Genomic DNA, 23,955 nt, shown 5'->3' on the forward strand with positions numbered 1-23,955 from the left:
GAACACTTCCTCCCCTGTTGCTCCATCCCATCCACCCCATTGCTCAGTCCACCCCCTGACCCTGGCTTCCATACAAACCCCATTTGCAGAAGCTGGTCCTCCTCTTCTAGGTCTGTCCCATCTCCTTTGCAGTGAGAGGCATTAGGGTGCATGCCCAGGCTTCAACTGCACACTTACTGAGAAGACAGGACAAACTATTTTATATATATATATATATATATATGTGACATAAACATTGGAGAAGTTGTCAAGGGGAAATATATATGACCCTGGTTCCTAGTTTCTGCCTGATAGCTAATTAGCAGCCTTGATTTCCAGACCACATGTGAGAGACTGATAAAAGGTGGGTCATTTTCTCTAGTCTGTCTCTCACTGCCTGTGGAGCAGATTGATGCCTGTAGAGACAGAGAGATACCATTGTCTGTGATTTTACGGCTACTTGTACCAAGGCCCTGGACTAATTGGCTGCTGCATACAAGATACTGTGATGATCTTGTGACGCTTGGTGGAGAATGTGAGCATTGCACTTAAATTGTAGCCATAAAAATATACGTGAAAAATTTTAATTGACAGACACCCTTCTTGGTGTTGTCATCTTCAGATGCTTGGGGGAAGCCAGATTCTGCTTCCTCCCTTACACCAAAATATAACATGCAAGCCCTAGTTAAGGCATTGATACAGGCTACCACGGCTCAGCAGAAATCTACCATGGGTGCAACAATTAGCCATTGAGGAGGCCCAGAAGCAACAAGCATTTAGATGTTGAGGAGATCCGGAGGCAACAGCAATTGGACATTGAGGAATACCAGGGGCAACAGCAATTGGCCATGGATGAACTCCAAAAGCACATTGAGGAATACCACAGGCCACAGTACCAAGAATGTGAAGGCCTTAAAAGAGATGGTGTAGAATCTAGCAGCCTTGTCTGGAAATGCTTTCATGGATGTTACAACTAGCTCTAGAGGGATGATGTTGAAGCCTATTTAACAACTTTCAAAAGAACTGGCCTAAAAATCAGTGGGCAGGCCTTTTGGCACCCTTCATGTAATAGGAATCGCAAAAGGCATATATTGACTTGAGTTTTACTGATGCCAAGGACTATGACAAACTGTAAAACTGAAATTCTAACTAGTTTTGGTGTCACGATATCAGTTTGAGCACAATGAGTTCATTGCTGGGAATACCAAGTGAATAAACCTCTAAATGCATGACCTCCATCTCACCAAGAAGTGACTACAGCTAGAGACTTTGACACAGCCACAGATCATGGAAAGGTTCATTATGGACAGATAGCTACAGTCCCTGCTTGCAGTTCTGTGCAAGTGGGTGAGCCACAGAGACCCTAAAACAGCAGACCAGCTTGTGGAAAAGGTGGAGTGGTATGTGATGACTGAAGAACTGCTCAGTGTACCCCAATGGCTCCTAGTCCGGCAATGGCAATCTCCAGTGACTTCTGGTAAAACTGTTCCAAGGGAAATTAGTGATAGGTGGTGGTATGAACTTAAACATCTGGAGGCTGTACACTTGGAACCTGGAGATGGGTCAGCTGTGCTGTGCCAGGATGGTATTGTCCTCTTATAAGACTTGATAAAAATATGATCAGATGTTTTAGATGTGGTGGCTTGGGCCATGTCGCTGCTAATTGTGCTCTTACCTTTGAACCTATGTACTGTGATGCTGCTTATCAGTCTGCAGACCAACAGGCTGAGCCAGGCAAACAAATGTGTATTATTAATGTAGAAGGCAAACGGGTGGAGGCTTTGTAAGATTCTGGTAGCCCGATTACTCTTGTAAAAGTCGAGTTGGTGAACTCTTTAAAATGTCAGGGAAAAACTGTTGGTGTAACCTGTATACGTGGAGATACTCTGCATTACATATGATGTATGACTCCTATAGTGAACATAGAAACACAGTTTGGTTCCATGGTAGTCACTGTGGGATCAGTTCCTTATTTGATGTTTGATGCTATATTGGGGAGATATTTTTCATTTCTGGAAGTCCAGAGTCTGAAGTGTTTCCTTTTTCAAATATGGTTGGGGGGGGTCACAGCAATGGGGCGCAGAATGATGTATACCCTACTGAAGTAGGAAATGTTGTTGAACCAGTTGTGTCACACCTGAGGGTCATGGTTGGTCGGAACATGGATGAAGAGGAGACTGAGGAGACGTGAATTAATCTGGGTGGCTTGAGCCAGGACTTCCTCATGTGTTGATGTTAGGAGGTAGAGGAACTGCAGAAGATTATGGGCCCAAGGGCGAGGACAGGAATGGAATGTCTTTATCATAGAGCAGGTTGGGATGAGAATTGAAGATAATGATATCAGACTGGGGGCCTGATTCAGCAAGGAACGCACGCTAGCAGATGCACGCACCCGGCCGCTGCTAGGATATGCTAATCAATGCATATGCACGGAGACAGCAGCATAAGATGCAGATGCCCAGCCCTATGTTAAGCCGCCCATCTCCCTTTACTCAAAGCCTGATGAGTATGCAAGATAGTGTAAACATCGGGAACATCGAGATCCATCGACCACATAATAGTGGTTGACCAGTCCTCAGGCAGGATCTTGGTAACTTCCTGTGTGCATGGAGTCTTATCACTGTGTGCGGCACAGCAGTGGCTAATTTATGCACACCGTAAAACGGCATCCCAACGCACAGGCACGCCTGCGTTCAGCCGACCACTCCCCGTCCCCACCCACAAATGGCACTGCCCATCAATCACATTTCCCTGGGTCTGCGTATTCGCTATTCGGAACTGATGATGAGCTGAATAGAATAAAATTGAAATTGATGATACTGAATAGATGAGTAGAATCGGATTGGAACCAATGATGCTGAATTGATGAGTAGGATCGGTTTGAGGACGATGATGCTGAATTGGTCAGTAGGATCGGTTTGGGACCGATGTTTGGAGATATTAGGCCAAATGTAATAGGGTGAGAGTTTAGAAAATGTGAGAGTTTAGCAGTAAACTCTCACTTTTTAACATCAGCCAATGTAATAGAGTGAAAGAACATGCAAACTCGCATGTTTTTTTAGACTAAAAAACTGTCACGATTTAAACGGTCATCCAGATGTTTTCCCATTTTGAAGACAAAACTTCACCAATGTGAGAGTTTACTGCTAAACTCGCACATTTTCTAAACTCTCACCCTATTACATTTGGCCCATCAGCTGGAACCGATGGTGGAAGTTAGTAACAGATCTCAGTGGAAAAATCAGACTGGAGTACTAGATGGAATAGGAGACATGTAAAACCAGACTTGGAACTGGAATGGTATAGACTGGAACCGTTCAGATACAGAGTACCTGGGAGCCCAGCACAGTGCTGTAACTTCAGCAGAAGCAACATTGTACTGGCAGTGGGAGCCAGTCAGGAAACGGAATTTATAGGGTTGGATTCCCAGGGATTGGATGCTGCAATCGGCTGGTCTAGGAGCAGTGCTCTGAGTAGTGGAAGAGCATCAGGTGACCGAGTCCAACATGGCTGCTCCCATACTGTGGTTTTCGAGGGAACTGTGGCATGCAGCCTGTGTAACATCATGCTGAGGAGACACACTGTGAGCAAGGGACTGCGGGGAGCCATCTCCACACTCAGAGACAGAACACTGAGCAGACTGGTCAGGAACAGCACAGACAGACATCAGTACCAGCCGGGAGCAATTTGCAGCATGAGCGGACCTATGCGCTATCCGGGAGTGATGTACAGCGCTAGCAGACTCAGAAGCCTTCACAACAAAGGAGCGGATCTCCTTCCAGATCTTAGAAAAGTGCTGCAAGGTGCGGTCAGCAGCTGGAATCTGCGAGGCAGGAAGAGGCTGAAACTCAGGAACTTGAGGATGAAGGCCATAAGTGGCATAAAAGTGCATGGAACCAGATGAAGAGTGGTACTGATTGTTGTGACAAAATTCTGCCCAAAGAAGCAGTTCAGCCCAGTTGTCAGGAGAGAATACATATAGATGCAAAAATTACTCCAGATCTTAGTTGACTCTTTCCATCTGGCAATTGGACTGGGGGTGGTAGGTAGTTGAGAAACTGAGTTTGACTTGAAGTGAAGAACACAAGGAACGCTAACACTTGGTGATAAATTGCACTCCCCAGTATTAGATGATTTCCAGAGATAGTCCATGAAGTGAAGATTTCTTGTACAAACAATTGAGCCAACTTGGGAGATGACGAAAGACCAGTGAAGGGTATGAAGTGAGCCATCTTGGTGAACCAGTCAGTTTATTTGAAACCAGAAGAGCGGTAATAAGGTCCATCAACAGATTAGTCCACAGCTGATGTGGAACAGAGATAAGAAGCACCTGCCCTGCTGAGGCTTCGTGAGGAACTTTATGCTGGGCGCACTTGTTTCAAGAGGCAATGAAGTCCTGAACATCCTTTCTGAGAGAGGGTCACCAGTAAGACCTGGATATTAACTTGAAGGTTTTTTTGTATGCCTGCATGACCTGCGAAGCATGGGTCAATGTAGCAGTTTCTTGCGTAATGCGGGCTTGACAAGAGTTTTCCCAACAGGTGGTGAGGATTCTACGCCAACTGCAGAGAAAGCCACCGAATCAATGATGAGATTCTTCTTAGCTGAGGTAGTCTCATTTTCTTGGTCTATGGAGCGAGAGAGCCTTTCAATTCTGGACACCTGGACAAAAAGACAATTTGAAATTGCAGCTTGATAAGAAAAGTGCCCATCTGGCTTGCCTCGGATTCAGACAATGGGCTGTCTTAAGGTAGAAAAGGTTTTTGTGGTCTGTCAGAATGGAAATGGGATGTAAAGCTCCTTCTAAAAGATAGTGCCACTCCTCCAAGGCTAACTTAATAGTGAGAAGTTCTTGATCCCCAATAGAGTAGTTACGCTCAGCCAAAGTGAATTTCCTGGAGAAAACAATCAGGAGCGTGTTGGGAGAGGACAGCACCGACTCTTATGGAAGAAGTGTTTACTTCCAAGATGAATGGTTGTGTGACATCAGGTTAGGAGCTGAGATGAACTTCTGTTGGATTTTTTGAAAGGCTTCCTTTGCTTCTTCTGACCATTGGGATGGACTGGCATCCTTCCAGGTGAGAGCGGTAATAGGTGCAATGATGGTGGAAATGTTCTTTATGAATTTATGATAGTAGTTCACAAACACAAGGAAGCGTTGAACAGTCTTGCCAGCTGTAGGAAGCGGCCATTGCTGAATTGCTTGGAGCTTTTCTGGATCCATTCTGAGACCAGAACCTGAAATGATATATCCCAGAAAAGGAATAGAGTTGACTTCAAAGACACATTTCTCCAACTTGCAGTAGAGGTGATTGGAACGGAGACTTGTCAGAACCTTCTTTACCTCCCAGCGATGTTCCAGTACATCATTCGCGAATATGAGAATACCGTCAAGATAGACAACAACATGTTTGTACAAAAGAACATGGAAGATCTTATTGGAATACTGCGGGAGCATTACTGAGACCAAAGGGCATAACACGGTACTCGTAGTTATCATCATGGGTGTTAAATGTGGTCTTCCACTCGTCTCCTTCCCGAATTCATATAAGATTATATGCTCCTCGCAAGTTCAATTTGGTGAAGATGGTGACTCCACTGACTAGAGTGAGAGGCTGCTGATTGGCTGTGACTCATGTGGCTGTTGATTGACAGCATTACGGTTCTCAGCCAATCAGCAGCCGCTTACTGAAGCGCGGCCTCTGATTGGCTCGCGGCCCTCCAAATGACGGAAACCACCTGGTCTTCATAATTTACCGGGGTAGAGATATATGTGTTAACACATATATCTCTTCATATCTGAGGGGTCCGCGCAAATAGTTTTTTTTATTTTGCCAAGTCCCGGTGAGTTACTGGACAAGTGGACCGAGCTATGCCAGGAGATAGGTGAGTATTGGATTTTTTTTTTTAGGAAAACAGTTGGAATTCTAATGGAGAAGTGGACCAATCACCTGGCAGAAGGTAAGTATGTGTGAGCGTGTTTTGTATGTACTAAAACTGTACTTTCTATGGTGTGTCTGTACTGTGATTATTTTACACAGGGGGTGTATAGGTGACGGCCGCCAGCTGGCACTTGTGGAAGTGCCAAAGGGCAGGCACGCTGGCACCTGTAGTCCCACTCATAGGTGAATGCAGGGGGGGTTTCCATCTGCCTGGAAACCCCCCTCCCCAGCCAACATCATGACCACAATAGAAATAGTAATATAATAGAATGTTACTAGTGCTGCATGTTCTTCTCAGTATCACAAATGAAATAATTAGCACCACCTGTGGAACTTTTAAAATGTGTCAGCCAGTAATAAATATACCTGTGCACCAACTAGAAGTGGTGGAAAACATGCACTGTTAGGGGTGCACTGCTATTATTAATACTGTATAATAATACACTATGCAGTACATAAGAAGACCGATATGTACATATATGTCCAGGGCAGTGCTAGGTTCTTCTGCCGCTCCCCCAGACTCCCAAACTTGCTTCAATGCTCTGGAATTGTGCCCACATCTGACATAAAAACATTCAGCTCAGGCAGGATGGCCCTACTGCCTTATTTAATGGCTTACTGTGATTGCTGGTGCTGTATATGCTGAGATTATGACACACAATACACTTTGTATGTAACATATTAAAGCTGGATAAGTGCTAATTATGTCCTCTTCATGGACAGGCCACACTCACTGTAAAAGACATCTCTGCCTCAGAATAGTTAAAATACCCTACTCTAGTAAGGCTAGAGAGAATGTTAAAGTGGTTGATGGAAACCCAGTGGGGTCTGATAGTAGATTTTCATACCCTCACAGGGCAGTACGCCAAGATTTGTTGTTCCAAGTCTCCAAGAAAGGAGAAGATATTGTGAAACAATAATGTTTAAGACATAGGGCCTGATTCAGACCTGGGAATAGAGAGAGAGATCTCTCTCAACTGATCATCTTGGTGAAACCATGTTGCACTGCAGGTGGGGCAGATTTAAAATGTGCAGAGAGATTTAGATATGGGAGGAGTGTTTCAAAACTGACATATAAAAATTGTAGAGTAATAAGAAAGCTGTGCAGTATTTGTAGGCTACATGCAAAAGCAGCCAGTATTTACCCCACATGTAAAAAAATTATGTATTTACACCCCTTGCATTGCAATATGGTTTGTTCAGGTTCACAGTTGAAAGAGATAGCTCACTCTATTCCCAACTCTGAATCAGGCCCATAGTCATGTAACTGCAGGGCATCTAGGGGTAGAAACATTTATGAGAGAATTATTCAGCATTTTATCTGGTCAGGGGTCCATAAAGATGTATTTGAATACTATATATTCTGCCCTGAGTGTCAGTACCACGCTCACAAGACCTCTGAAGGTGTCCTGTGGTATTTGGCACCAAGACTTTAGCAGATCCTTTAAGTCCTGAAAGTTACGGGGTGGGGTCTCCATGGTTCGGACTTGTTTCTCCATCACATCCCACAGATGCTCGATGGGATTGAGATCTGGGGAATTTGGAGGCCAAGTCAACACCTTTAATTTTTTGTCATGTTCCTCAAACCATCCTTGAACAAGTTTTGCAATGTGACGGCGCATTATCCTGCTGAAAGAGACCACTTCCATCAGAGAATACCATCACAATGAAGGGATGTACTTAGTCTGCAGCAATGTTTAGGTAGATGGTACGTGGCAAAGTAACATCCACATAAATGCCAGGACCCAAGGTTTCCCCGCAAAACATTACCCAGAGCATAACACTGCCTCAGCTAGATTCATGTGTTCCCATAGTGCATCCTGGTGCCATATCTTCCCAAGCTAAAGAACCCATGATTTATCAAACCAGGCCACTTTCTTTCATTGATCCATGGACCAATTCTGATGCTCATGTGCCAATATAGGTGCTTTTGGAGGTGGACAGGGGTCAGCATGGGCACTATGTGGCTACACAGCCCCATACGCAGTAAGCTATGATGCAGAGTGTGTTCTGACACCTTTCTATCATAGCCAGCAATTCTATCATAGGGCCTGATTCAGAGCCGGACGCTATTTGCGCTCGCTCGGTCAGAAAAAGGGGCCGGATATTTAAATTGAGTGCTCGCTCTATGCGGTCTGTTGACGCCTCTATGTCTGAGCGAGCGAACGAAACATGCGCTCGCTGTTTTGTAAAGATGCCCCCTGGCCGCTCGCATCATACGTCATCTCCGCTATTTATTAGATTAATCGAGTACATTGAAAGGCATCTGAACTGCTCGCAGTGCTTGTAGTAGGTTTATCCTACCGCAATCATGCGAACAGTTCAGGCTAAGACACAACCAAGTGACATGGTCGATGACGCTGCTTTGTTAATTATGCACACCCTTAAAATGCTCGTTTTGACCGTTTGGCACGCCTGGGTTCGGATCACCACTCCCCATTTTCAAGCACCTTCCCCTGTTACCACCCACAAACGCCTCATCCTGTCACTCAAATTAGCAGGCACTCGCTATTTGGCGAGCGCTCGATTTCCGATCGCACTGACTGGTTGGCGCATGCGCATTACGACCCATACGCATGCGCAGTTGTGCGAACATCGCTCGGAGCGAACGAGCGGCCGCTTACGAGCGGCTCTGAATCAGGCCCATAGTCAGCAGTTAGCATAGCTTTTCTGTGGGATAGTACCATACAAGCTATCCTTTGCTCCCCTCATGTATGGTGCCCATGACTCTGTCGCTGCTTCACCCGTTGTCCTTTCTTGGACCGCTTTTGGTAGGTACTAATCTCTGCATACAGAGAACACCCTACAAGAAACACTGTTTTGGAGATGCTCTCACTCTAGCCATTAGAATTTGGCCCTTGTCAGAGTTGCCCAGATCCTTACGTTTGCCCATATTCCCTGCTTCCAGCACATCAACTTAAATGCGATGTTGTATTATCTCCAGCGGAAATACTATTCTACAATGGAAATTGGCGTTTCTGCAATGAAGCACTGAGATGAGATACCTCAATAATTTGCTGGTATCTGTTTATCAAAGTAATCTCATTTTCAAAATATATTTTGTATAAAAAATAAAAAAAAAGTATGAAAATTTGTGAAAATAATGGCCCTCATTCAGACCCGGACGCAAGTGGCCATTCGTACGTTCGGCATACGTAAAAAAATATGCAAATTCAAGCACTCGCTCGTATTTTCGAACGCAGCCAAACATCCTCCCCAAACTCAACCGACCCCTCCTCTAACTAACGAGCGTGCCAAATAGCGAGCGTACATCCCCGAAATGGCTTGAAGGGAACGCACGCACAAGTACAAACCGGAAGTGGGACTGTCTGATTTCGATTAACTGCTCGTTTATTCTGCCTACCTCCCTCAATCGTATCATGCCAATCAATATATCAATTAGCTTAATTGTTTTTTTTTTGGCATGCTTTCGCATGCAGATCGCTGAAAGTAAGTTTTTGGGACTGTGGTTTTCATGTTTCTCTTTGTGGCCCTAACTGCGTGTGCATGTTTTCATGTCTGTCCTATTTATTCATTGTACTCATATCTGCATGGCCATGTTTTCATGTATGTCCTATTTATTCATTGTACTCATATCTGCATGGCCATGTTTTCATGTATGTCCTATTTATTCATTGTACTCATATCTGCATGGCCATGTTTTCATGTCTGTCCTATTTATTCATTGTACTCATATCTGCATGGCCATGTTTTCAGATTTTTGTTGTCATCAATTAGTGTTTTACTCGGTTTTGGTTGAAACTAACCACAATTTGTTTCACATCTTTTAGGGGCACAGCGAAGACTACGACGTCATCGCCATCCAAGACGGCGCTCTCGCCCACTCTCCCCAACCCCAAGCCAACCCTCCACAAACCCAAATACCCCTATTTCCCCCTCCTCCCCAGCCTGCCCAGACCCTGTGGAGGATATTTCGGGGCTCCTTCCCCTCCATCCCAATTCCCCCTCTCCTCCAACCACCCCTCTTCTAACTACCCCCTCCCCGGAATCCCAAATCACCTCGCCAAGATCTTTGGGGAATGGAGGCACCTCCGAGGAGGACGAGGGAGTGGCTTCAGGAGCGGCCGTTATTTTGAACGGTATGTTTTTTTTTTGGTTTTTTTTTCGGCAAAAACTGTTTGGATGTAATCATGTGTCGTTCCCTTTTTTTGTGTTTTTTTGACGACTTTTGGGGAGTTTTCGGGTTGTCTTTACCTGTTACTGCTGATTTCACCATACACATATCACACCTGTCTGAATCTGATTTTTGGACTTGTAATTTTGGGGTAGACCATTTTGGGGGGCTTGGTTTTTTCGGGGTAATTCTGCTTTGGGCCACAATATTTTCATTTTTGGTTAGCTTGGTTTGGCTTGTTTTTTAATGTGGTTTCATTATTGATGTATTAATCCCCACACTTTTCTAACCCACAGAGGAACAGAGGCGTATGGCTGAATTAGCCGGCTGTGTGGGCCGTATGCGGGAACACGTCATCAGGCTGCTGGTGGTCCTTGACCATATGTCGGTCCTCCTTAGGAACCAGTTTTAGTTTTTTTTTTGTCAAAATATAAATAAATTAATATTTTAAACTTAACGTTCTGTCTCATTCCTTGTTTCAAATCAGAGATTGTTTACACTGACATAAGTAGACTCTTCCAGCAAGGATTTGCAATTATTGTCACTAAGATTGTGTGTTGTATTTTTTTGGAAAACAGGCACAAGAAACACCTAACAGTAACAAACTGATTTCCCTTTTTTGGTGTTGGCCAAATTATATATTACTACATTTTACATGTTCCTATTTGGGGGCAAGCTGCTTAGGCCGATATTACGAAGCCAACTGATTGTACAGGATTCCTTTGGGTGTTGGTTTGGACCCAGAAAACATCTTACATTTTAGCTCAACTTGCGTCATTACAGGATTACCCCTTAGGCAAATGTAACGTGTGTGAACCTGGTTACACTTGCTTGTAATGGGCAAAAAAACGGGACAAAATTACACTCTCAAGACATTTATTCTCCACATAACTAAAATAACAAAGTGGTCACTCACAAACAAAACACACAGTGATAATCATAAATACAACACATACAAAAACTTAAAAAAATCACACAAAAAATCAAGAACTGGTTGATGACGGACCATGCCAACATGATTCCACAAATGTGGCGTTGCAATATGGGTTCCATAATATATTCCCAAAGTTTCAACATGAAGGTTTTTTAAGGGCAGCAGGAAGTAGTCATCGTTGGAGTCCCAAAGATTATGAAAAGAAACAGAAGATGGAGAAAAAAAACAAAATAATTAGATGTTCTCAAAAAAAACGTACCACATTGGGTCTAAACACTGTTGTTTTGACAATAATTACCTAAAATATCTGGCCACCATATCATCGCGTATGGCCCCCCCACATACTGACCTCCGACCAACCTCGGGGGGGCCATCCTCAGGTAAGGCATCCTCTGGCTGCATTGGGACACCACTCCTTATGGCGATGTTGTGAAATATCCCACACAGGACCACAATTTTCGAAACCATATCCGGCAAATACATGAGCTCGCCACCAGAGCGGTGGAGGCATCTGAATCGGCCTTTTAAAAGGCCGATACAGCGCTCCACCACTTGCCTGGTGGCTGTAAGTGCGGCATTAAAATTACTTTGTGGCCCTGGTGTGGGAGCCAAATAAGGAGTGAGCAGCCAGGGCGTGCAAGGGTAGCCACTGTCTCCTGTGAAAAAGAAGTGACAACATCAGGATCACTGTGTATCAAGCTTAACATTGTTATGTACTAAAGGTCTCCACTTACCCAGAAGCCACGCATCACCAGCTTGTAGGTTGGTTAATTTGTGCCATATCCCTGATTGCCGGATGACGAATGAGTCATGTGCACTTCCTGGTAATTTTGCATTCAGGGACAGGATCTGGAGGGAGGCATCACATACCACCATTACATTCAGGGAGTGATAGTGTTTCTGGTTGCGAAATATGGCCTCCAGCCGTGCTGGAGGCTGAAGTGGTATGTGAGTACCATCCACAACCCCTATGATGTGTGGGAAGCCAGCTATTTGGTAAAAATTGGCCTTGGCCACACTAAGGGCACCCATATCCAAAGGCATTTGAATAAAATGATGGAGGTGCTTGAAAAGTGCCTCCATCACTGCCCTCAGGATCTGGGAAAAGGAGAATTGTGAGATGCCCGCCACTATTCCCACCGTTGTTTGAAACGATCCTGAGGCACAGAAATGTAACACTGCCATAAATTGCGTAAGTGGTGGTATTGCTGTAGGACTGTCAATTTGCCGCTCAAGATCACTCTCTATTAATGAGAGAGTGTCTATGATGATTTTGGGAGGAAGACGGTAGCGTCTTAAAACCGCACCATCGGGTATTTCAAAAAGGGTGACACGTGTTCGAAATATCTGGGGCCTTGCACGCCTACGATGCCTACGCCTGGGACGAGATTGAGGTTGGTCGGCTTCCGGGAGCATGGCCAGAACAATCCGACCCAGATCAACCTGAAATGGCAAGATTTGAAAGTAAGGCTTTTTAACCGCCCAAATAAATAGATTTATACTTAGCTTGATGATACCATCCATTGATGCTTACATGCCGGGGTACTGTCATGATACGTGCAAACTGTAAAGAATCACAATATAAAAATACAACAATTTATGCTGGGCATTTCTGTTTCAAAATTGGGTGCAAGACAAAACATAAAAGGGGAGAAACACACATTTGACCAAAGAGCAAAACGACATTGCGCAGACTACCTCAAATTGGGGCCAAATGTAATCAACAAATGCTAAAGGGAAAACACAATTTAACGGGTCTGAATAAGCAGTTAAAAATGCGCTAATTATTTTGCAAATACCAGTCACAATAGAAACAGATAAAAATGCGCTAATTAGTTCGCAAATACAAGTTCAAAAATCCGCAGCTAGAAAAACACAACATTTTAGAAACATTTCAGACTAAGAAAAACAAAGGTTACAAGTGTAAGGTCCAACAAAGTTGCGTAAATACAAACATGAACATTTACTAACCAAGTGAAAAAATTAACTTACCAATAGATAATATATAAGTTTCGGGATCAAAAGGTCTTTGGGGCAGAGCCCAAAAAAAACCTAACAAAGATGAAATAACGAAAAAATAACGTTAAAAAATTCAGGAAAAGAAGGACACACAAATTGAACAAAAGTTAGACTGCCAAAAACTTACCAAATAAAGAAACGCCAAAAACAAAACCACCAGAAAAAATGCTAGCGTAAAAAAAAAAAAGATATTTAGCAAACAAAAACAACTCCCACCAACGCCAACTCCAAAACCCGCCAACAATCAACTCCGACCAATGTAACCTCCAACAATCAACAAACGCCACCTCGACTCGAGGCGACCCAAGCCATAAATAGTGTTTAGTTTCCCGAACAAATTAAGGAGGGATCATAGGAACGCACAATCAATGATGCGGCCGAAAAATAAGGACGCATGTAGAAATACGTCACGAGCCAAACCAAAAATTCTGGTGTATTTCTTGTTTTGAGCAAAGACATGGCTACAGACCAGGGAAAAAATGGGCAACAGTCTGGCGGTAAGTATTTCAGGCATTTGGAAACAATGATTAATTTGAAACATAATATAGTGCAAGTTGTGAAGTTTACAATTCTCAACATTTAAACCAATAGGTGAGGAGGATGACATGGAAGAGGCTGCTGGGCCCAGTATTCCGGCCAAAGCTGGCAAAAAGAAAAGGCAGCCACAATTCACAAGAAAGGAGATGGAGGTTTTGGTTCAGAAGTGTGTGGACATCCTGCCACAGGCAGACAGGAATATGAGTGCAAGCCAGAAGTGGAGAATGTGGGAGGAGGTAGCCGTTGCTGTCAATAGGGTGGGTGATTATGTCCGTCTAGCCCGGGATGTCAAACGGCGGTAAGTAAACACTTGACCCCCCCCCTAAAACCAAAGCCCATTTAAAAGGATAATGGTTCCAATTTCACCCACAGATGGGCCGACTTCAAATATCGCCTGTAGCAAAAACTGGCGGACAGGGCTAGGCATGCAAGGGGGACAGGTGGGGGTTCCACCCCTGTGTCATTGGAGTTGAATGATTTAGAAGAGCTGGCACAGGGGTGTGTGCAGGCTGTGGAGGTGTTTGGCGTGTCCAACATGGATACGGACATGCCAGACTTTGCGGCTCCTCATGTTGTCCCAGATAAATATTGTGATGTAACCAACTCTGAAATGTTATTGTGCCAATATGTAGATTCTAATGTGACTCTTTTCTCATTTTTCAAACAGAGACACAGGCGGATGAGTCTGCTCCAGAGGGGACCCTTGGCCGCGGAATTTCTGCTGGCTCTGCAGGGGAGGAACCAGTACATCCGGCTGAGGACCCTGCAGAAGCCAGTCCAGGGCAATCTCCCTCGCAGGCAGTGTCCCTCCTCACAGAACTCAATTTTAAATCGGATTTCCATACGGAGATTCTGCAGAGGATGGACGCCAGTCTGGTACGGGTGGCTGAGGCCCTGGAGCAAAATGCTGCGGCCAACGTGACCATTGGTCAGGCCCTGGCGGAAAATACCAGGGCCAACATCCGCATCGCCAATGCCCTGGAGCAGCTCGTTCGCCAGCACATGGTGGAGCCGACCTCCCTTCCTGCCGGAACATCAGGATCCTCCACCTCTGGCACAACATCAGCCAATCCTCCAAATGTGCCTAGCCCTGTGCCTAGTCCAGAGGCCACAACATCTGCCTCTGGACAGGCCAGCCCGATGACATCCCGGACCCGGTCTGGCGCCCTCCCTCCCCCAGCCAAACGGGGGAAAAAACGTTGACAGCACTGGCTACTTTTCCCACACTCCTTCTGTGCTTGCCCCATATTCCTTTCTTGCCAAAACTTCCCTCTCCTTTCTTGTGAATTGTTTTTAATTTTTAGCTTTACGTTTCCAAACACTTTTATGTTTGCACAATTATAAAATTTTTTGGAATGAACACTGCAAAAAATGTTGTGCAAAATATGTGCATGAAATTGTTTTTTTATAGCAATAAATTTGCCAAAAATGTACGACTTTGTATTCTGACATTATTGTAAAAATGGTTTACATTTAATCCTGGCCCACAAGGCAAAAACGTGCAACAACAACATTTAACATGAGAAAAAAAAGGGCTCTTTAAGGAACGTTTTAAAATTTACATAAGGATGCAAATTCACCAGGCAAAAGCAAAATGGCCAAAAAAACACAAACATGATGACATTATTGTTACAATAGGCCAAAAACCAAAAATTAACCCCAAAATAAACCCACACAAATGTACGCAAATTGATTGTGTAATCCTGACATTAGCAGCTATGATTTCCACCTGCGTACGGTTTTGTGCTAACCCAAAAAACTGATTTCAAAACACATACCAAGCCGGTTTTCAATCCAACACTAATTGATTTTCTGACAAGCTGTGATTAATCGATGCTACATCGTGGAGTGCCGGGACGGAGGAGAAGGCCATCGCCAATGTGGTCGAGTAATCCAGACCCTAAGCTGTGCGAGCATTTTGAAGGGAAAGAGGATCATCCAGTGACGTATGAGTTGGTACGAACACATTTGATGTTCGCATCTGATAATGTATGTACGCCCCAAAAACGCCTCGCCACGCTTGTGTTTTTCCATCTCCACCCCCGTCAACGCCCAAAAACGCCCTGTTCTGTCAATCACATTTGACATGTCACTTCCTGTACGCTATTTGACGAACGAGACAAAAAAAGCTCGCAATCATCCGTACGCACATGCGCAGTGTTACACCGACGCATGCGCGGTTAGTCAACATCGGAACGCAACGAGCGTACTGCTGTTAACGAACGGCTCTGAATCAGGGCCAATGTTTGTATTAGTGACATGGTAAAAAATATATGACAGAACATACAGCTATAAAAATATATTAAAAAAATTCTATATGACCAATACATTATCAGAAATTATTTGTTATTAATTTACTTATTGTATCAACCAGTTGTTTTATTGTTGCATTATTGCATTAGGCAACCTATGTCCATGTAGCAGTCATGTCATGAGACTCAGGGGCCTATTTATCAGTAACTTCTTCTTTTCAAACTGCCTTACCACAATTCGCAATGAGAAAAAACATAGTTATCTGAGCAATTTATCATTGCTCTTCTGCTGGGACAGTGTTTGAGATAATAAAGGCCCTCAAAACCTTCAGTTTTGTTGCTAATAGCAGTAGCGTAAGTTTACACTGCTGGGTATGGCCTGGGAATTTTGCTGTGCATGCATGCGCATTGCTAGTGCAAGTATATATATATACTTGCATCGGTCCGGCACTCTCCACTGGCTACTACAGCTTGCCTCCGTGCCTTCCTTAGCAGGGTTCTATATCACAAATTCGAGGCGGCACTGAAGGTCTTGTTCTGCTTTTAATCACCACAGGATGGCTATCATGTGGTGATTAAAAGCAGAACAAGACCTTCAGAATTTTTGAGATATATATATATATATATATAAAATGTTTAACAGTCAAGCTGATTGTGTTGCTTGAATTGGTGGTGGTGCGTCAGTCACATTGTGTCACTTCTATTGTTACAGTAGCCGTCAGGACGGGTAACCAGGAAAGCCGGAAATAACTTACCTCACTGATGGGGTACACGCCCTGCAGATGCGCGCAGCCTCACGAGTCTCACACAACACTTGGGTGATCTACTTAAAGGTAAGAACTTTATTTTAGCCATTTATGTAACCTTGACAAAGGGGTGTTTAACCCTGAAACGTTGGCAATAAAAGAAACACTCATTTAAGACCCTCAGTGCCGCCTACATACTTTGCGGCATTGTCTATACATTAGGAAGGCACCGTTTGTGGTTTTGGGATAGTAAGAGTGCCGGACCGACTGGACTTTTATATATATATATATATATATATATATATATAATGTATATACATATATATATATTAGGGGTGTGCACCGGCCACTTTTCGTGTTTTGTGTTTTGGTTTTGGATCTGGATCTTTCTTCGTGTTTTGGATCTGGATTGATTTTGCCAAAACCACCCTTCCGTGTTTTGGGTTCTGGGTTTTGTGTTTTGTATCTGTATTTTTTTGAAAAAAAGCATAAAAACAGCTAAAATCACAGAATTTGTAGGTTTTTCTGCTCCTATGCTATTATTAACCTCAATAACCTTAATTTCCACTCATTTCCAGTCTATTCTGAACACCTCACACCTCACAATAGTGTTTTTATGTCCAAAAGGATGCACCGAGGTAGCTGGATGACTATGCTTAGCGACACGAGTGGGCGGCACAAACACGTGACCCATCTAGGCGTGAAACTGCAGTGGCAGACAGGATGGCAGTTTGAAAAACTAGGCCCCAAACTGTACATAATGCAAAGAAAAAAAAGAGGTGCAAGATGGAATTGTCCTTGGGCCCTCCCACCCACCCTTATGTTGTATAAACAGGACATGCACACTTTAACAAACCAATCATTTCAGCGCCAGGGTCTGCCACACAACTGTGGCTGAAATGATTGGTTCGTTTGGGCCCCCACAAAACAAGCTGGCAATTAATCTGTCCCTGCACAAACTGGCTCTACGGAGGCAAGATGTCATCCTCATCCTCCTCATCCACCGATTCCTCACCCTCTTCAGTGTGTACATCCTCATCCTCACAGAGTATTAATTCGTCCCCGCTGGAACCACAGGTCCCTCTGTACGTTCTGGAGGCTGGTCTCCCTGGAAGAGTTGATAATTCATTTTATGAACATCATCTTCTCCACATTTTGTGGAAGCAACCTCCTACGCCTTTCGCTGACAAGGTTCCCGATTGCACTAAACACTCTTTCGGAGTACACACTGGAGGGGGGGCAACTCAGGTAAAATAGAGCCAGTTTGTACAGGGACCTCCAAATTGCTTCTTTTTCCTGCCAGTACAGGTATGGACTGTCTGACATGCCTACTTGGATGCTGTCACCGATGTAATCCTTTAACAGACAGACGCACGCTTGTCGCTGCTGCTTTGAGGATGCAAGTGCGGCTACAGCCCACACAATTCACAAAGACAGAAAAAAAAAGAAGAATATTTTTATTGTTTGTGGAGCGCACTTTGAGGGTTACACCACCCTTTAACAGACAGACGCACGCTTGTCGCTGCTGCTTTAAGGATGCAGGTGCGGCTACAGCCCACACATTTCACAAAGACCAAAAAAAAAATAACAATATTTTAATTGTTTGTGTAGCACACTTTGAGGGTGTCACCACCCTTTAACAGACAGACGCACGCTTGTCGCTGCTGCTTTAAGGATGCAGGTGCGGCTACAGCCCACACAATTCACAAAGACAGAAAAAAGAAGAAGAATATTTTTATTGTTTGTGTAGCACACTTTGAGGGTGTCACCACCCTTTAACAGACAGACGCACGCTTGTCGCTGCTGCTTTGAGGATGCAAGTGCGGCTACATCGCACACAAGTCACAAACACATTAAAAAATAGTTTTTTATTTTTTGGAGCACTTTGAGAGTTACACCACCTTTAACAGACAGACGCACGCTTGTCGCTGCTGCTTTGAGGATGCAAGTGCGGCTACAGCCCACAGAATTCACAAAGACAGAAAAAAAAAGAACAATATTTTTATTGTTTGTGTAGCACACTTTGAGGGTGTCACCACCCTTTAACAGACAGACGCACGCTTGTCGCTGCTGCTTTAAGGATGCAGGTGCGGCTACAGCCCACACATTTCACAAAGACCGAAAAAAAAGAACAATATTTTTATTGTTTGTGTAGCACACTTTGAGGATGTCACCACCCTGTAACAGACAGACGCACGCTTGTCACTGCTGCTTTGAGGATGCAAGTGCGGCTACAGCCCACACAATTCACAAAGACAGAAAAAAAAAGAACAATATTTTTATTGTTTGTGTAGCACACTTTGAGGGTGTCACCACCCTTTAACAGACAGACGCACGCTTGTCGCTGCTGCTTTGAGGACAGTATCATATGCAGTGACAGTAGACTTGTCAGAAATTGTTGGCACGTCCTTCAGTCTGGACCAGATGTTCAAACCAGCCCTTGACTTATGACACGGGCGCACGCTTGGCTCTGCTATGTTGATGCACATGCGGCTACATCGCACACAAGTCACAAACACATTAAAAAAATAGTTTTTTATTTTTTGGAGCACTTTGAGGGTTACACCACCCTTTAACAGACAGACGCACGCTTGTCGCTGCTGCTTTGAGGATGCAAGTGTGGCTTCAGCCCACACAATTCACAAAGACAGAAAAAAAAGAACAATATTTTTATTGTTTGTGTAGCACACTTTGAGGGTGTCACCACCCTTTAACAGACAGACGCACGCTTGTCGCTGCTGCTTTGAGGATGCAAATGCTGCTACAGCCCACACAATTCGCAAAGACAGAAAAAAAAAGAACAATATTTTTATTGTTTGTGTAGCACACTTTGAGGGTGTCACCACCCTTTAACAGACAGACGCACGCTTGTTGCTGCTGCTTTAAGGATGCAAGTGCGGCTACAGCCCACACAATTCACAAAGACAAAAAAAAAAGAACAATATTTTTATTGTTTGTGTAGCACACTTTGAGGGTGTCACCACCCTTTAACAGACAGACGCACGCTTGTCGCTGCTGCTTTGAGGATGCAAGTGCGGCTACAGCCCACACAATTCACAAAGACAGAAAAAAAAAGAACAATATTTTTATTGTTTGTGTAGCACACTTTGAGGGTGTCACCACCCTTTAACAGACAGACGCACGCTTGTCGCTGCTGCTTTAAGGATGCAGGTGCGGCTACAGCCCACACATTTCACAAAGACCGAAAAAAAAGAACAATATTTTTATTGTTTGTGTAGCACACTTTGAGGGTGTCACCACCCTTTAACGGACAGACGCACCCTTGTCGCTGCTGCTTTGAGGATGCAGGTGGAATCTAGACGGGATTTGGAACCGGGGACACACTACCTCCATCAATTGTCTAAATCCCACTGCACTAATGGCGGATACCGGACGCACATCTAACACCAACATAGCAGTCAAGGCCTCAGTTATACCTTTTGCTTCAGGATGACTGCTGTCGTACTTCATCCTCATCGCTAGGGACTGTTGGAGGGTAAATTGTTTAGTAAAAGTAGTGATGTTCCTACTTCCTCTCTGGGATGATGAACAACTCCCAGCAGCAGCAATAGCACTAGGAGGAAGTGGTTCTTGATCTTTCCCTATTTTATTTTTATCGGAGAAAGTTTGGTCCTCCATTTATGTTATATTGATATATACGTGCCGCTAAAGCGCACACAAACACAGAAAATATTTTTTTATTTTTGCTGGAGAGTAGTGCACTTTGTGGGTTACACCACCCTTTAAGAAATGAGCCAGCCGGCTCTTTACTTATGGGACACAGGCGCATGCTTGGCGCTGCTCCTTTGTTGATGCTCGTGCAGCCACAGTGCACACAAGTCACAAACACAGAAAATATATATTTTTTTGGTTTGGAGTGTACTTTGGGGGTTACAGCACCCTTTAACGGTCAAGCCAGCCGGCCCTTTACTTATGACACAGGCGCACGCTTGGCACTACCTTGTTGATGCACGTGCGGCTACTGCGCACACAATTCACAAACACAGACAATAATTTTTTTTTTGGTTTGGACTGGAGTGTACTTTGGGGGTTACAGCACCCTTTAACGGTCAAGCCAGCCGGCCCTTTACTTATGACACAGGCGCACGCTTGGCACTACTTTGTTGATGCACGTGCGGCTACTGCGCACACAATTCACAAACACAGAAATTAATTTTTTTTTGGTTTGGACTGGAGTGTACTTTGGGGGTTACAGTACCCTTTAACGGTCAAGCCAGCCGGCCCTTTACTTATGACACAGGCGCACGCTTGGCACTACTTTGTTGATGCACGTGCGGCTACTGAGCACACAATTCACAAACACAGACAATAATTTTTTTTTTGGTTTGGACTGGAGTGTACTTTGGGGGTTACAGCACCCTTTAACGGTCAAGCCAGCCGGCCCTTTACTTATGACACAGGCGCACGCTTGGCACTACTTTGTTGATGCACGTGCGGCTACTGCGCACACAATTCACAAACACAGACAATAATTTTTTTTTTGGTTTGGACTGGAGTGTACTTTGGGGGTTACAGCACCCTTTAACGGTCAAGCCAGCCGGCCCTTTACTTATGACACAGGCGCACGCTTGGCACTACTTTGTTGATGCACGTGCGGCTACTGCGCACACAATTCACAAACACAGAAATTAATTTTTTTTTTGGTTTGGACTGGAGTGTACTTTGGGGGTTACAGTACCCTTTAACGGTCAAGCCAGCCGGCCCTTTACTTATGACACAGGCGCACGCTTGGCACTACTTTGTTGATGCATGTGTGGCTACTGCGCACACAATTCACAAACACAGAAAATAATTTTTTTATTGGTTTGGACTGGAGTGTACTTTGGGGGTTACAGCACCCTTTAATGGTCAAGCCAGCCGGCCCTTTACTTATGACACAGGCCCACGCTTGGCACTACTTTGTTGATGCACGTGCTGCTACTTCGCACACAATTCACAAACACAGAAAATATTTTTTTTTTTGGTTTGGACTGGAGTGTACTTTGGGGGTTACAGCACCCTTTAACGGTCAAGCCAGCCGGCCCTTTACTTATGACACAGGCGCACGCTTGGCACTACTTTGTTGATGCACGTGCGGCTACTGCACACACAATTCACAAACACAGAAAATAATTTTTTTTTTGGTTTGGACTGGAGTGTACTTTGGGGGTTACAGCACCCTTTAACAGTCAAGCCAGGCGGCCCTTTACTTATGACACAGGCGCACGCTTGGCACTACTTTGTTGATGCACGTGCTGCTACTGCGCACACAATTCACAAACACAGAAAATATATTTTTTTTTGGTTTGGACTGGAGTGTACTTTGGGGGTTACAGCACCCTTTAACGGTCAAGCCAGCCGGCCCTTTACTTATGACACAGGCGCACGCTTGGCACTACTTTGTTGATGCACGTGCGGCTACTGCGCACACAATTCACAAACACACAAAAAATATTTTTTTTTAGCACTTGGGGGGAGCACCCCTGATGGACAGAGCACCCCCTGGACAACACTACAGCACCCCTTTAGGACTGGGACACTGCACAGGACTTTGGAGTGGACACAGCCCCTATGGAGAACTGACTGCACAACACAGTCCAGCCAGCCCCTATGGACTTTGAAGTAGTGGACACAGCCCCTATTAACAACAGCAGCACAGCACAACACAGCCAGCCCCTATGGACTTTGAAGTAGTGGACAACAGCAGCACAGCGCAGCACAGCACAGCACAACACTACTCTGCACTACACTACACTACACTACACAGCCCAGCCAGCCCTAACTCCCACCCTCCCTCTTCACTGTCCACAGCCGAGTGAGAAAATGGCGCAGACGCAGGTACCTTATATAGGATCCAAAACCCGCGAGACTCGGAAGGCGGGATGATGACGTTTTGCCTCGATTTCAGATCCGAGTCAGGCGGGAAAAGTCGAGCCTGACTCGGATCTGCCTCGGATCGGGAGGGCTCGGGGGGGTTCGGATTTCAGAAATCCGAACCCGCTCACCCCTAATATATATATATATATATATATAAAATGTATATATATATATACAGGCCCGCTGAGAGCCGCGGCGGGCCCGGGTAATAGGGGGCATGGCCTAATCGCGGGAGGCGTGGCCACGCCCCCTTCCAAAAAAAAGAAAAGAAAAAAAAGATTTGCAGCACCGCAAAGTGGCACTGCGCGCTGGGGAGGGGGGCGCTCTGGGCCCCATCAGCCCTGCTCAAAGCCAGGGTCGGGGCGCGATCAGTGTGATCGCTCCCCCCCACAGGCATAGGAGACTGCTCGTGGCTGCTGCTCAGCAGCCACGAGCAGTCTCCACTGCAGCTCTGCACACGCTGTGTGCTGGACTGCTGTGAGGGAGGGGGAGCGGCTTCGGACCCGGGCCCCCGCCGGGCCCCTCAGGAAGCCCGGGCCCCGGTAATCTGTACCCGCTCCCCCCCCTCTCGGTGCCCCTGTATATATATATATATATATGTATATATAAAAAAGCTTTTGCGGTCCGGCACTCCTCCTTTAGAAGACAGCTGGCTCTGGTGACGGATGAATGTTAAGCAAAGCAATAAGGCTGCGGCACTCTGAGACTGGTTATCAAATAGATGTATTAAATGGTGTCACATAATCAATACCAACGTTTCGGAGCACTTAGCACCTTGACAAACTTCTTGGACTATTTATTTACATCTCTTTTTAACAATTTAAGAACTTTTTTAATATCAGTTTTAAATTGTTGATTTGTCTTTATTCTTCTGTGCATATATATATATATTTATAGATTCCTCCTATTTTTATATATTTATATATCAATCAATTTAATATAGGAATGTTTGAATTCCATCCAAGGCGATTTGCTTATTTATTCATTTGTATATTTAATTATTTATCAGCACTTTTGCACTTTGTGTAGCTTCACCATTTGCACTTACTGTGCTTACTTCGTCAGACCTAATCATTGTCTGCATTGTATTAAATATTAAACTGTGTTATTTATTTGTTAAAACACGTTTTTGTATGTAGCATACTTATAACTAATAGTGCACATTTTACAACTATATCACAATTGCATTATATATACGTCAGTCGCTTAATTACCTGGTACACTTGAAACATTTACACGCAAGGGTTTCACCAAAAAATCCTAAAACTCTGGGTATAGCAGACACCCTTTTATCTAAAGGGAGTACGTATACTAACACAACTTTTAAGAATCCTCTTAATATCTCTAAGTGGGGCCGGTATTTTCCTTTATATAATAAATATAATAAATATATATATATATATATATATATATATATACTGTATGGGGAATGCGCTATGCATTGATTCTTAAATTAATGCAGGAGGTAGCTTTGATATCCCTTGCATTAGAACCTTCCTTCATACATAGGAATGGTACTTATAATGGCATTTAT

Source organism: Taudactylus pleione, unplaced genomic scaffold (assembly GCF_031769625.1).
Source record: "Taudactylus pleione unplaced genomic scaffold, aTauple2 ptg000054l, whole genome shotgun sequence".
Taxonomy (NCBI): Eukaryota; Metazoa; Chordata; class Amphibia; order Anura; family Myobatrachidae; genus Taudactylus; species Taudactylus pleione.